A 10,549-nucleotide genomic window follows, 5' to 3' on the forward strand; every position below is an offset into this window, starting at 1 on the left:
GGACAAGAAGACGACAGAGAAGCACGTTGACTGGGCGATGTCTGAGAGCAGTAAGGTGATAGTACCATCAGAACTTACACAGGATATCTGCGATTCCAACCAACGTTGAAACCCGAAACTACTACTATTTTTATACTCCTGCCGCCCATCCTCCACCATTCTGAGCGTGGAACATTACACACTCCACCACCAAACGCATTGTTTTTCTGGTGCCCCGCGCTTTAGTTGACTGCCTATGGAATCCGATGAGAAGAATTTAACTTCCCTTAACTTACAGTGTAGTATGGAATACTTCTGTTTTGTCACCGTGTTTGGGCAAATCATGACGTACGACATTTATTTATTTATTAGGGGTCGCCAATTTTATTTTATTTATTGAAGACGCGCAGACACGTACACAGAAGAGAATGCAACAAAAATGATCTTCATTTAAATCTAAGTTAAATACGACACGAACACTTGATAAGTTCTATTGATTCAATATTTATTTCAGTTCGTGGTAGAACAAATTAGAAGATTTGTGATTTCCGTTATGCGACGAGTTTTCTACAATATCTATCAGTTTTCCTATACGTAGCATGAAGGGCTCGTAAGTTCTCGTCACAAACAGGGGACGCATACCTAGTAATTTCTCCACAAGCAAGACAGTTTATGCCTGTTCCTCAAACGAATATCCTGGAATTTTCTAAAAATCATGATGCTGGCCTCTGACTTTAAAACTCTTTATATGCCCCATAGGCGTCATTCCAGTAATCATGGCAATGACGAAACTAGACTAATGGCAGGACGCAGAGAGGTACTTAAGCAGGCGGTCCATACGTCAACGGAACTGGAAGAAACCATAACATGTGGAACGATGCTAAGTACTCTCCTTCAACAGCTCCATACTTAACAACCGTATACAACTCTCTCTCGACGAAGGATCTGCGCCCAAAGAATGGAAAGTCGCTCAAGTCACATAAATATTCAAAAAGGCAATAGGAGTAATCCAGGCAACGGCCTTGCCGCAGTGGATACACCGGTTCCCGTGAGATCACCGTTGTTAAGCGCTGTCGGGCGTGGCCAGCACTTGGATGGGTGACCATCCAGGCCGCCATGCGCTGTTGGCATTTTTCGGGGTGCACTCAGACTCGTGATAACAATTGAGGAGCTACTTGACCGAATAGTAGCCTCTCCGGTCACAGAAAACCGTCATAACGATCGGGAGAGCGGTGCGCTGACAACACGCCCCCCGTATCCCTATGACACGGCGGTCGGATGGTCCCGATGAGCCATTTGTGGCCTGAAGACGGAGTTGTTGTAATAGGTGTAATCCACTAAAGTACGAGCCCGTGTTATTAACGTCGATACGTAGCAGGATTTTGGAACATATATTGTGTTCCAACATTACGAATTACCTCGAAGGGAACGGTCTATTGACACAAAGTCAACACGGATTTAGAAAACGTCGGTCACGTGAAACACAGCTAGTACTCACGTGAAGTATTAACCGCCATCGACAACGGATTTCAAATTGATTCCGTATTTCCAGATTTACAGGAGCCTTTTAACACCATATCTCACAAGCGGCTTGTAATCAAACTGCGTGCTTATGGAATATCGTCTCAGATATGCGACTGGACTCGTGATTATCTGTCAGAGAGGTCATAGTTCGTAATAACTGACGGGAATGCATCGAGTAAAACGAAAGTGATCTCTAGCGTCCTCCAAGGTAATGTTATACGTCCTGTGCTGTTCTTTATTTATATAAACGATTTAGGTGACAATCTAAGCAGTCGTCTTGGGTTGTTTGCAGATGATGGTGACTTTTACTGTCCAATAGAGTCATCAGAAGATCAAAACAAATTGCAAAACGATTTAGAAAAGATATCTGTATGCTGTGAAAACTGGCAACTGGCAACTGACCGTAGATAACGAAAAGTGTAATATCATCCACATGAGTGCTAAAAAGAATCCATTAAACTTCCGTTACACGAATAGATAAATGAAATCTAAAGGCAGTACATCTACATCTACATCTACATCTATACTCCGCGAGCCACCTTACGGTGTGTGGCGGAGGGTACTTATTGTACCACTATCTGATCCCCCCTTCCCTGTTCCATTCACGAATTGTGCGTGGGAAGAACGACTGCTTGTAAGTCTCCGTATTTGCTCTAATTTCTCGGATCTTTTCGTTGTGATCATTACGCGAGATATATGTGGGCGGTAGTAATATGTTGCCCATCTCTTCCCGGAATGTGCTCTCTCGTAATTTCGATAATAAACCTCTCCGTATTGCGTAACGCCTTTCTTGAAGTGTCCGCCACTGGAGCTTGTTCAGCATCTCCGTAACGCTCTCACGCTGACTAAATGTCCCCATGACGAATCGCGCTGCTTTTCGCTGGATCATGTCTATCTCTTCTATTAATCCAACCTGGTAAGGGTCCCATACTGGTGAGCAATACTCAAGAATCGGACGAACAAGCGTTTTGTAAGCTACTTCTTTCGTCGATGAGTCACATTTTCTTAGAATTCTTCCTATGAATCTCAACCTGGCGCCTGCTTTTCCCACTATTTGTTTGTGATCATTCCACTTCAGATCGCTCCGGATAGTAACTCCTAAGTATTTTACGGTCGTTACCGCTTCCAATGATTTACCACCTATGGCATAATCGTACTGGAATGGATTTCTGCCCCTATGTATGCGCATTATATTACATTTATCTACGTTTAGGGAAAGCTGCCAGCTGTCGCACCATGCATTAATCCTCTGCAGGTCCTCTTGGAGTACGTACGAGTCTTCTGATGTTGCTACTTTCTTGTAGACAACCGTGTCATCTGCAAATAGCCTCACGGAGCTACCGATGTTGTCAACTAAGTCATTTATGTATATTGTAAACAATAAAGGTCCTATCACGCTTCCCTGCGGTACTCCCGAAATTACCTCTACATCTGCAGATTTTGAACCGTTAAGAATGACATGTTGTGTTCTTTCTTCTAGGAAATCCTGAATCCAATCACAAACCTGGTCCGATATTCCGTAAGCTCGTATTTTTTTCACTAAACGTAAGTGCGGAACCGTATCAAATGCCTTCCTGAAGTCCAGGAATACGGCATCAATCTGCTCGCCAGTGTCTACGGCACTGTGAATTTCTTGGGCAAATAGGGCGAGCTGAGTTTCACATGATCTCTGTTTGCGGATCCATGTTGGTTATGATGAAGGAGATTTGTATTATCTAAGAACGTCATAATACGAGAACACAAAACATGTTCCATTATTCTACAACAGATTGACGTAAGCGAAATAGGCCTATAATTATTCGCATCTGATTTATGACCCTTCTTGAAAATGGGAACGACCTGCGCTTTCTTCCAGTCGCTAGGTACTTTACGTTCTTCCAGCGATCTACGATAAATTGCTGATAGAAAGGGGGCAAGTTCTTTAGCATAATCACTGTAGAATCTTAAGGGTATCTCGTCTGGTCCGGATGCTTTTCCGCTACTAAGTGATAGCAGTAATTTCTACTAAATATGTAGGAATTACAATTACAAACAACTTAAATTGGAAAGAAGACGTAGAAAATGATGTGTGGAAAGCGAAACAAAATCTGCGTTTCATTGGCAGAACAATTAAAAGATGCAACAGATCTACGAAATAAATTGCTCACACTACGCTTGTCCGTCCTCTTTTGGAGTAATGCTGCGCGGTGTGGGATCCTAACCACACAGGATTAATGAAATACATCGAGAAAGTTCAAAGAAAGGCAGCGCGTTTTGTATTATCGAGAAATAGGGAAGAAAGTGTCACAGACGTGATACAGGATTTGGGATGGACATCATTAAGACAAAGGCGTGTCTCGTTGTGGCTGGATCTCCTCAAGAAATTTCAAACTTTCTCCTCCGAACGCGACCTACGCAGGGAGAAACGACAATCGTAATAAAATGAGGGAAACCAGAGCTCACACGGAAAGATATACGTGTTCGCTTAAACCGCGCGCTGTTGCAGACTGGGATAATAGAGGACTTTTGTGAAGGTGGTTCCATCAACCGTCTGCCAGGCACTTAAGAATGGTTTGCAGAGTATCCATGTAGATGTAGATGTAGATGTAGGCGTCATGGCAAATAACGAAGTAACGGTGTCTATAAATTAAAGCCAGATAAAATTAAAACCGTATGGTCAGTTGTGAAGGAAGTCTCTGGTCAGCAGCGCAAGGTCGACGATATAAAGTCGCTTCACAGTAAAAATATTTCTGTTACTGATAAATCAGATATATGTACAGTATTTAACAATCATTTTCTGAGCATTGCTGGTGAATTAAATAAAAATTTAGTTTCTACAGGAAATCATACAACTTTCTTGACAAATGCCTTTCCGAGATTTATGTCTGAAATACTCCTCTGTGATAGAGACAAGAGGGAGACTGAGGCAATAGCTAAATCTCTGAAGTCTAAGGACCCTCATGGTTATGATGGAGTGTCTAGCAGAATATTAAAGTACTGTGCTGCACATGTTAGCCCTGTATTTAGCCATATTTGTAATTTTTCCTTTAGGAATAGTCAGTTTCCTGAGCGATTAAAGTACTCAGCAGTAAAGCCGCTTTATAAAAACGGAGAAAGGGATAATGTAGATAATTTTAGACCTATTTCTATGCTATCGGTGTTTGCAAAAGTTATTGAAAAGGCTGTGTACGTAAGGATAATTAATCATTTTATGTTACACGATTTGCTATCAAATGTACAGTTCGGCTTTAGAAGTCGTTTAACAACTGAAAATGCTATAGTCTCTTTTCTCTGTGTGGTACTGGATGGGCTAAACAAAAGGTTTCGAACGCTTGGCATACTTTTTGATTTAACTAAGGCATTTGATTATGTTGATCACAAAGTATTGCTCCAGAAGTTGGACCATTACAGAATACGGGGAGTAGCTCACAATTGGTTCACCTCTTACTTTAGCAACAGGCAGCAAAAGGTCATTATTCACAATGTTGATAACTGCTGTGATGTGGAGTCTGAGCGGGGTACTGGCAAGTGGGGGGTGCGCCGGGTATCAGTGTTGGGGCCGCTCCTGTTCCTTATTTATATAAATGATATACCCTCTAGTATTATGGGTAACTCCAAAATATTTATGTTTGCTGATGACACTAGCTTGGTAGTAAAGGATGTTATGTGCAACACTGGCTCGGTTTCAGATAGTGCAGATAGTGCAAAAAAATGGTTCAAATGGCTCTGAGCACTATGGGACTTAACATATGTGGTCATCAGTCCCCTAGAACTTAGAACTACTTAAACCTAACTAACCTAAGGACATCACACACATCCATGCCCGAGGCAGGATTCGAACCTGCGACCGTAGCAGTCGCGCGGTTCCGGACTGAGCGCCTAGAACCGCTAGACCATCGCGGCCGGCTGCAGATAGTGCAGTACATGACCAAAGTTCATGGCTTATAGAAAATAAACTACGACTAAATCACAGTAAGACTCAGTTTTTACAGTTTCTAACATACAATTCAACAAAAACTGACGTTATAATTTCATAAAACGGGCATATGATTAGTGGAACTGAACAGTTCAGATTTCTAGGTGTTCAGATAGATAGTAATCCGCCGTGCGAAGCCCATGTTCAGGATCTTGTTCAAAGACTTAATGCTGCCATTTTTACTATACGAACGGTATCTGAAGTGAGTGATCGTTCGACACGAAAATTAGTCTACTTTGCTCAGTTTCATTCGCTTATGAGATATGGTATTATATTTTGGGGTAGCTCTTCCCATTGTAAAAGGATACCTTTGGCTCATAAACGGGCGGATGGGGCAATAAGTGGTGTAAGTTCACGAACCTCTTGTCGACTCCTTTTCACGAATCTGGCAATTTTGACATTGGCCTCTCAACATATAGATTCCTTATTGTCATTTCTTGTTAACAATATTAGCTTATTCCCAAGAATAAGCAGATTTCACTCGGTTAATACTCGGCGGAAATCAAACCTGCATCTAGATTGGACTTCCGAAACTCTTGTGCAAAAAGGTGTGCAGTATACTGGTGCATACATTTTCAATAAGCTACCACTCGAATTCAAAAATATAGTATTAGCAGTAGTCCACACGCTTTCAAATCTAAACTGAAGAGCTTCCTCATGGGTCACTCCTTCTATTCTGTCGAGGATTTCCTTGAAAAATCAAGCTGATTCTTATTGTATTGTTGATGGACTGACTTTTTTCAGGTTCATAAACATTTATTTTTATTTCTGTTATTACTTTTATGTAGTCATTTCATGTACTGACGCGTTCCATGACCTTGGAGATTTGCTCCTCAATTTGGTTCTACGGAACTTATTTGGATTCAATGCCTAAAAAATCTTTGGATTAAGCTACCCACAAAATGTAATGATAAATTTATGGATGTCCATCTTATTGCATGGACGAGCGTCTTCAGCCGATGATATCTATAAGAAAAAGTACCACGACAACTGTATCTTGAGAATATCTTTATTCTATTGCACGACTAGTTTCGGCTGCACATTACCGCCATCCTCAAGCCCCATCACTGCTGGAAGAGTATTTTATTTCCTTGGCGCATTTACTGTGGGATCCAATGCCATTGGAAACAACACGGTGTCGATGATAGATACCTGTTGAAAGCTAGCCAACGTGTGCTAGTAACAGGGGTCACAGAGTAAATGCGCCAAGGAAATCAAATACTCTTTCAGCAGTGATGGGGCCTGAGGGTGGCGGTCGTGTGATAGAATAATGGTTCAAATGGCTCTGAGCACTATGGGACTTAACTTCTGAGGTCATCAGTCCCCTAGAACTTAGAACTACTTAAACCTAACTAACGTAAGGACATCACACACACCCATGCCGAAGGCAGGATTCGAACCTGCGACCGTCGCGGTCGCAGACTGTAGCGCCTAGAACCGTTCGGCCACCCGGCCGGCGAATAAAGACATTCTGAAGATACAGCTGTGGTGGAACATTTCTCATTTGTAATGATAAACATGTGTTCTCATTGGCCCGTGAATGAATATTAAACCGCCGAACGTGCTTATCGGAAAGACTAGCAGCATGAAGTACTGCTGGCGTAACGCAGGGAACACTGAAGTATCCCGGAGCAGATGTGAAGCGTACCGTGGTGTGGAGTGGAGTGGAGCCGGCAGCCAGCCTCACAGAGTGCGTATCACGGGCAGGGCAGGGCGCGCGGCTGCTGGAACGCGGCCAGCGACACTCTCACGGGAAGAGGCGGCAGCTGATACCGCCGCCACCTCCTCACTGCACTGCACCACGTCACAGCTCCAGGAATGTCCGGCCTCAGCACGGCCCGTAGTGGCTGTACCGACGTCCTGTGACGCTATCACTGTAATACCTGTGTCTATAACCGTAAGCTGTGACGTACAGTATGGTTCAGGAGAACTCCATACCCAGACAAATTATGTAAATAGATGTACGCATGTATGTACACTAACGGCCATTAAAATTGCTACACCACGAAGATGACGTGCTACAGACACTAAATTTAACCGAGAGGAAGAAGATGCTGTGATATGCGAATGATTAGCTTGTCAGAGCATTCACACAAGGTTGACGCCGGTGGCGATTCCTACAACGTGCTGACATGAGGAAAGTTTCCAACCGATTTCTCATACACAAACAGCAGTTGACCGCCCTCCTCCCCCCCCCCCCCCGCCCACCCCCCCCAACAAGATAATGAAAGGAAAAGAAATGCCGCTTACTACATTTTCGCTGTTCATACGGCATTAAACATGACGTTTTAATTTATTACTTTTTTGCTACTAGCTGTATTCCTTACGAATTTAGCACGCAGTGTTCACATATACCACCGAATGTAGCAGAAAGTTTATATCTCTGTACGACGTCATAAACATTGAATGCGTGGAGTACTATTGCATTATACAAGACGTTGAAATTTATTACTTTGTTGCTAGTAACTCTTTTGCAACACTTTCAGTAGATAGTATCCATATTTACTGCTCAATGTAGCTACAAGCCGGACGGAGTGGCCGACCGGTTCTAGGCGCTACAGTCTGGAACCGCGCGACCGCTACGGTCGCAGGTTCGAATCCTGCCTCGGGCATGGATGTGTGTGATGTCCTTAGGTTAGTTAGGTTTAAGTAGTTCTAAGTTCTAGGGGACTAATGACAACAGCAGTTAAGTCCCATAGTTCTCAGAGCCATTTGAACCATTTTTGTAGCTACAAAAATATGTAATTATGACACATAGTGCAATAGACACGGCGTCGTAAACTCTGACATGCGTGACAAAGTGACTCGTCATACATGACGTTTCAGTTTATTGCTTCGTTACTACTAACTGTATACACAATATATTTCGTAGGCAGAACGGACATATCACGTTGGATGTACCTGCAAAATTATATCATTGTACAGGACATAGTTCTTGAGATTGGACGTCATAAATATTAATTTGCGTGAAAATGAAACTGCAGGGCGAAATTCGCTGCACAGAAAGGTGAGATGTGTGTCAAATACACGCGAAATACGTTAAGAATATGTGAAATATATATGACATGCCCGTATGCGAGCAAAACCACGAGTAAAAAGCTCGTCCTAAACCCCGGCAACGATTTTAGTCTAATTTGGGACACACATCACTTACAGTCTGGAAAGAAATACTGTAAGGTTAAGAACCACCAGCCTCCACTTGGGTGAGTGCGATAACATCGAGTGAGAAGGGAAGACGTGGAGACTGACAGGTAGCGAGGAGGAAGGAGGAGATAGGCACTGATAGGAGGAGGAGGGAGGAGATGGACAGAGATATGGAGGAGGAAATGGAAAGAGAGAAGGGGGAGGAGAAGATAGAGAAAGGAAGAAGGAGGAGATAAACAATGATAGAAAAGAGGAAGGGGTGACAGAAACAGGGGAGGAAGGGACAGGCAGAGAATTGAGGGAGGAGGAAATGAACAGACAGAGGGAGAGGAGAAAGCAGACAGAGAAAGGAAGAGGAGCGGTTTGAATGAGAGAGGGGAGAGGATAAGGTGGACAAAGGGGGAACGAACAGATTGAAGGAGAGAGCGGGAAGGAGGAGATGGACTAATAAATAATCAGCCGGGCAACGCCGGGTTTTCCAGCTAGTATTAAATATTTTAAGAGCTGATAAAACAGATTAATTCGAATAGAACATTCCATGTAACATGAGCGCAATTTTTATTGATTACAGATATACAGGTGATTATAGACAGACGTTTTCATTTCGCATTTTGTAACGCCAGTTTCTATGGGTTTATTTATCGACTGTCACTTTTGTTTTGAAGTTGTAAAGTTCTGATAGAATTCACATAATTGAAATGTTTCACTGTGACTGATCTGTTGACTAATTCTACCGTACTGTTCAAGCATGTCGCACGCATTTATACATGCTGAGTATGCCGATGTGTTTGTAACAGAAACGCTGCAGCTGCTTTTAGACAATTTCCTAATCGCAAAATATGAGATTCGAGAGAGTTAACTCTTGTTTTCAGCTAACATCCTGAGACTACTGCAGTGCCCGGCAGTCTCATTTCATCTGAACGTGCTATTAAAAAGGAGTGTCGATAAAGTAGAAGTTCTTCAACAGGCACACGCAGAATCTGTACACGTAGCGGTGTTCCAGCCGCAAGAACATGGTGGATATTACGTATGTAGCGGGTTCAATACCTTTCAGAAGGAGGTGAAGTCAGACTACTGGAATTTTGTCCGTGGCTAACTGCAAATCGCCGACTCATCCTATTAATTCTGTTTACCGATAAAGCCACTTTCGCTAGTGACGATGTCAATAAGATTCGTAAACTCAAAGTGGTTCAAATGGCTCTGAGCACTATGGGACTTACATCTGAGGTCATCAGTCCCCTAGAACTTAGAACTACTTAAACCTAACTAACCTAAGGACATCAGACACATCCAAGCCCGAGGCAGGATTCGAACCTGCGACCGCAGCGGTCTCGCGGTTTCAGACTGCAGCGCCTAGAACCGCACGGCCACTTCGGCCGGCTTTCGTTAACTCACATCGGTGGTCCGACAAAAACTCATTTGCCTTTGTGGAGATATTTTCAAGGAGGTTTATCTGTAAAATGTAGGGCGTATTATGATAGACAATTAGTTCACTGTGCCTGTTGTGTTACGGCATCGTCTTACGGGACCCCGTAGTCTTTGCCGAAACCGCACTTCCATCAATATTAATAGAATTTCCTTTGAATAACAAGCATTGGTATGTTCCCCCACCTTGGCGGGGCTCCTGCACATTCTAGGCGCCAGGTGACACATATGTAGGTTAAACATCCCCCGAAATCCGGCGCGGTAGAAATGGTAATGTTTCTTGGCCTTCAGGATCCCCGAACCTTATTCCTTTACATATTTGCCTCTGAGGATGGCTGAAAGGTGTAGTGTATAAAGGAAAAGTAAAGACAAGAGACGAACTGATCGTTCCGAATATAAGTAGTGTTGCCCCCATAGCTGCTCCCTCCCCCCCCCCTTCCCCTAGGTGTTGTCAAATAATTCTAAAGTGCATTGCAGCTAGAAGTGGAATTTGTGAATATCAACGAAACATCCTCCAAAATG

The 10,549-nt window shown here is 43.2% G+C and overlaps 1 pseudogene; it reads left to right on the plus strand.

The window, feature by feature from the left end:
• The first annotated feature begins 991 nt into the window (after positions 1 to 991).
• On the plus strand, positions 992 to 1,109 carry LOC126459090 (5S ribosomal RNA; annotated as a pseudogene).
• The last annotated feature ends 9,440 nt before the right edge of the window (positions 1,110 to 10,549 follow it).

The sequence above is a fragment of the Schistocerca serialis genome, chromosome 2, assembly GCF_023864345.2.
Source record: "Schistocerca serialis cubense isolate TAMUIC-IGC-003099 chromosome 2, iqSchSeri2.2, whole genome shotgun sequence".
NCBI lineage: Eukaryota > Metazoa > Arthropoda > Insecta > Orthoptera > Acrididae > Schistocerca > Schistocerca serialis.